The sequence below is a fragment of the Dendrobates tinctorius genome, unplaced genomic scaffold, assembly GCF_039654945.1.
Source record: "Dendrobates tinctorius isolate UK_male_01 unplaced genomic scaffold, ASM3965494v1 ptg000003l, whole genome shotgun sequence".
NCBI classification, from domain to species: Eukaryota; Metazoa; Chordata; class Amphibia; order Anura; family Dendrobatidae; genus Dendrobates; species Dendrobates tinctorius.
The window spans coordinates 43957723-43963722 of NW_027361671.1; positions in this window are offsets into that span (position 1 = coordinate 43957723).

Consider the following 6000-nt stretch of genomic DNA (forward strand, 5'->3'; position numbering starts at 1 on the left):
TGAGATGATGCCCTTTCGGTTGGTGGAAAGCACAGCTTTCCGCGAACTCATGGCCTATGCAGTACCACGCTATGACCTACCCAGTCGCCACTTCTTCTCTCGCAAAGCCATCCCAGCCCTCCACCATCATGTGAAAGACCGCATTGTCCATGCACTCAAGCAGTCAGTGAGCGGAAAGGTGCACCTCACAACTGATGCATGGTCCAGTCGGCATGGCCAGGGCCGTTACGTGTCCATCACTGCGCACTGGGTTAATGTGGTGGATGCAGGGTCCACAGGGGACAGCGGTGGTGGGACAGTGCTGCCTAGCCCACGGTATAGGAAACAGTTGGCTGTAGGCGTTCGACCCTCCTCCTCCTCCTCCTCCTCCAGAAGCGAAAGCTCGTCCACAGAGCGCAGTTGTACGAGCACTCCATCTGCAGCTGCCACTGTTGCACACGATGTGTCCCCCTATCGAGCAGCTAGTGGAAAGCGTCAGCAGGCTGTGTTGCAGATGATGTGTTTGGGCGACAGACACACCGCCGAGGTGCTGGCCGAGTACTTGAAGCGACAAACTGAGTCATGGCTGGGCAGTGTACATCTTGAGGCAGGCAAGGTAGTTAGTGATAACGGCCGTAATTTTGTGGCAGCCATAGCCCTTTCAAAACTCAGCCACATACCTTGCTTGGCTCACACCTTGAACCTGGTGGTGCAGTGCTTCCTCAAAAATTATCCGGAGTTAACAGCCCTGCTCCAGAAGGTGCGAAGACTGTGCGCGCACATCCGCCGGTCGCCTGTACACTCCGTTCGTATGCAGAAGCTGCAGCGATTGCTCCACCTTCCCAACCACCGCCTCATTATCGACATTGCAACAAGGTGGAACTCCACCCTGCACATGGTGGAGCGGCTGTGCGAGCAGAGGCAGGCCATAATGCATTTGTGGGAGGATACACGGCCAGGCACTTTGAGAGCAGACATGGAGTTGACAGGCGTGCAGTGGTCGAAGCTGAAAGACCTTTGTAAAGTCCTTCAGTGTTTTGAGGAATGCACACGGCTGGTAAGCGCAGACGACGCCATCCTAAGCATGAGCATCCCACTTATGCGTCTGCTCATGCAAACTTTGACGCACCTTAAGGAGCAGGCGTCTGCAGCCAATGTTGATGAGGAGGAAGAGGAGGAGGGAATCCTTGATGACATTCAGCCATTGTCTGCTCAGGGACCTCTCCTGGACGAGGTGGAGGAAGAAGAGGAGGAGGAGGAGGAGGATGATGGGGATGATTACTTAGGGGAGGAGGATGCATCTCGTGGGGCAAGTGAAAATGTTGGCGTGGCAAGGTCTGGTACAGGGTTTGTGCGTGACTGGAGGGATGTGGATTTGCCAGAAAGTGCTCCTCCACCCAGCACTCGCAGTGCATCATTGACACCGGGAACATTGGCCCACATGTCAGATTATGCCTTGCGGATCCTAAAAAGGGACCCCCGCATTGCCAAAATGATGAACGATGACGACTACTGGTTGGCCAGCATCCTGGATCCACGCTATAAAGTCAAATTACAAAACATCATGCCACAGGAGAAACTTGACCTAATATTGGCTAATAAACAAGCAACTCTGGTAAATCGGTTGCTTGAGGCATTCCCATTACACAGCAGCGGTGATGGTTCTCACACGAGCCATACGGGCCGGGGGCAGCTTGGCAGAGGTGTTCGTGGTGCACACAGCAGAAGTGGCGTTGGAGACAGGGGTTTCATGACAATGTTGTGGACTGATTTTTCAAATACCGCTCACACAACTGGTAATACTGCATCGATGGAAAGTGACAGGAGACAGCAGATGTCAACTATGGTTACAAACTACTTTTCCTCCCATATCGATGTTCTCCCACACAGGTCATTCCCCTTTGACTATTGGGCCGCTAAACTGGACCCCTGGCCTGAATTGGCCCAATATGCCTTACAGGAGCTCGCTTGCCCAGCTGCAAGTGTGCTATCGGAAAGAGTCTTCAGTGCAGCTGGATCAATCCTGACAGAAAAAAGGACCCGTCTGTCAACCCAAAATGTGGATGATCTAACCTTCATTAAAATGAACCACGCATGGGTTTCCAAGGATTTTGTCCCACCTTCCCCTGATGACACATAGGGTGACAGAAAAATGGCTTGCTTTGGTCCACCTCTTCCTGGTACTTCACCTATTTCGCCTTTTGCATCAGCTGAATGTCCAACATCAACATATGCCACTTTCTAAAACTCCCTAACTGTGCTGCCTCCCCCCCCATGGCCGGGGTAACCACCTAGCGCACGACACCGTGCGAGTGCCGTTGCCCTGGACAGGTGGGTAGGCCGACTCTTGGGCGCGGGCACTGGCACAGAGTCCCTCATAGTGCAATCAAGTGTCTCTGACGGTGGTGGTGCACACCCGCCGTCAGACACACCGCTGTACTATGAGGGGCCCAGTGCCAGTACCGACGCTCACGAGTGGGCCCCCCTTGTTTGGGCAGGGCCCCAGCATTTGCAATCTTTACCTCTCCCTGCTCCTCCGCTGTGTAATCTGGGCCATCAAATCCATACTGTGCCTGACACCGTCTGAGCCTGCCTCCTGAGACATATATTTTGAATGTGTACGCTATCCATACATGTTATCCAGGGATACGGTACCCTTTCTAACCTTTGTGCAATCACGTGCAATCCATACTGGGCCTAACACCGTCTGAGCCTGCCTCATGCTGTATAGACATATATTTTGAATGTGTACGCTATCCATACATGTTATTCGGGGATACGGTACCCTTTCTAACCTTTGTGCAATCACGTGCAATCCATACTGGGCCTAACACCGTCTGAGCCTGCCTCATGCTGTATAGACATATATTTTGAATGTGTACGCTATCCATACATGTTATCCAGGGATACGGTGCCCTTTCTAACCTTTGTGCAATCACGTGCAATCCATACTGGGCCTAACACCATCTGAGCCTGCCTCATGCTGTATAGACATATATTTTGAATGTGTACGCTATCCATACATGTTATCCGGGGATACGGTACCCTTTCTAACCTTTGTGCAATCACGTGCAATCCATACTGGGCCTAACACCGTCTGAGCCTGCCTCATGCTGTATAGACATATATTTTGAATGTGTACGCTATCCATACATGTTATCCAGGGATACGGTACCCTTTCTAACCTTTGTGCAATCACGTGCAATCCATACTGGGCCTAACACCGTCTGAGCCTGCCTCATGCTGTATAGACATATATTTTGAATGTGTACGCTATCCATACATGTTATCCAGGGATACGGTGCCCTTTCTAACCTTTGTGCAATCACGTGCAATCCATACTGGGCCTAACACCGTCTGAGCCTGCCTCATGCTGTATAGACATATATTTTGAATGTGTACGCTATCCATACATGTTATCCGGGGATACGGTACCCTTTCTAACCTTTGTGCAATCACGTGCAATCCATACTGGGCCTAACACCGTCTGAGCCTGCCTCATGCTGTATAGACATATATTTTGAATGTGTACGCTATCCATACATGTTATCCAGGGATACGGTACCCTTTCTAACCTTTGTGCAATCACGTGCAATCCATACTGGGCCTAACACCGTCTGAGCCTGCCTCATGCTGTATAGACATATATTTTGAATGTGTACGCTATCCATACATGTTATCCAGGGATACGGTACCCTTTCTAACCTTTGTGCAATCACGTGCAATCCATACTGGGCCTAACACCGTCTGAGCCTGCCTCATGCTGTATAGACATATATTTTGAATGTGTACGCTATCCATACATGTTATCCGGGGATGCGGTACCCTTTCTAACCTTTGTGCAATCACGTGCAATCCATACTGGGCCTAACACCGTCTGAGCCTGCCTCATGCTGTATAGACATATATTTTGAATGTGTACGCTATCCATACATGTTATCCAGGGATACGGTACCCTTTCTAACCTTTGTGCAATCACGTGCAATCCATACTGGGCCTAACACTGTCTGAGCCTGCCTCATGCTGTATAGACATATATTTTGAATGTGTACGCTATCCATACATGTTATCCGGGGATATGGTACCCTTTCTAACCTTTTTGCAATCACGTGCAATCCATACTGGGCCTAACACCGTCTGAGCCTGCCTCATGCTGTATAGACATATATTTTGAATGTGTATGCTATCCATACATGTTATCCGGGGATACGGTACCCTTTCTAACCTTTGTGCAATGACGTGCAATCCATACTGGGCCTAACACCGTCTGAGCCTGCCTCATGCTGTATAGACATATATTTTGAATGTGTACGCTATCCATACATGTTATCCAGGGATACGGTACCCTTTCTAACCTTTGTGCAATCACGTGCAATCCATACTGGGCCTAACACCATCTGAGCCTGCCTCATGCTGTATAGACATATATTGAATGTGTACGCTATCCATACATGTTATCCAGGGATACGGTACCCTTTCTAACCTTTGTGCAATCACGTGCAATCCATACTGGGCCTAACACCGTCTGAGCCTGCCTCATGCTGTATAGACATATATTTTGAATGTGTACGCTATCCATACATGTTATCAGGGGATACGGTACCCTTTCTAACCTTTGTGCAATGACGTGCAATCCATACTGGGCCTAACACCGTCTGAGCCTGCCTCATGCTGTATAGACATATATTTTGAATGTGTATGCTATCCATACATGTTATCCAGGGATACGGTACCCTTTCTAACCTTTGTGCAATCACGTGCAATCCATACTGGGCCTAACACCGTCTGAGCCTGCCTCATGCTGTATAGACATATATTTTGAATGTGTACGCTATCCATACATGTTATCAGGGGATACGGTACCCTTTCTAACCTTTGTGCAATCACGTGCAATCCATACTGGGCCTAACACCGTCTGAGCCTGCCTCATGCTGTATAGACATATATTTTGAATGTGTACGCTATCCATACATGTTATCCAGGGATACGGTACCCTTTCTAACCTTTGTGCAATCACGTGCAATCCATACTGGGCCTAACACCGTCTGAGCCTGCCTCATGCTGTATAGACATATATTTTGAATGTGTACGCTATCCATACATGTTATCCGGGGATACGGTACCCTTTCTAACCTTTGTGCAATCACGTGCAATCCATACTGGGCCTAACACCGTCTGAGCTTGCCTCATGCTGTATAGACATATATTTTGAATGTGTACGCTATCCATACATGTTATCCAGGGATACGGTACCCTTTCTAACCTTTGTGCAATCACGTGCAATCCATACTGGGCCTAACACCGTCTGAGCCTGCCTCATGCTGTATAGACATATATTTTGAATGTGTACGCTATCCATACATGTTATCCGGGGATACGGTACCCTTTCTAACCTTTGTGCAATCACGTGCAATCCATACTGGGCCTAACACCGTCTGAGCCTGCCTCATGCTGTATAGACATATATTTTGAATGTGTGCGCTATCCATACATGTTATCCGGGGATACGGTACCCTTTCTAACCTTTGTGCAATGACGTGCAATCCATACTGGGCCTAACACCGTCTGAGCCTGCCTCATGCTGTATAGACATATATTTTGAATGTGTACGCTATCCATACATGTTATCCAGGGATACGGTACCCTTTCTAACCTTTGTGCAATCACGTGCAATCCATACTGGGCCTAACACCGTCTGAGCCTGCCTCATGCTGTATAGACATATATTTTGAATGTGTACGCTATCCATACATGTTATCCGGGGATACGGTACCCTTTCTAACCTTTGTGCAATCACGTGCAATCCATACTGGGCCTAACACCGTCTGAGCTTGCCTCATGCTGTATAGACATATATTTTGAATGTGTACGCTATCCATACATGTTATCCAGGGATACGGTACCCTTTCTAACCTTTGTGCAATCACGTGCAATCCATACTGGGCCTAACACCGTCTGAGCCTGCCTCATGCTGTATAGACATATATTTTGAATGTGTACGCTATCCATACATGTTATCCG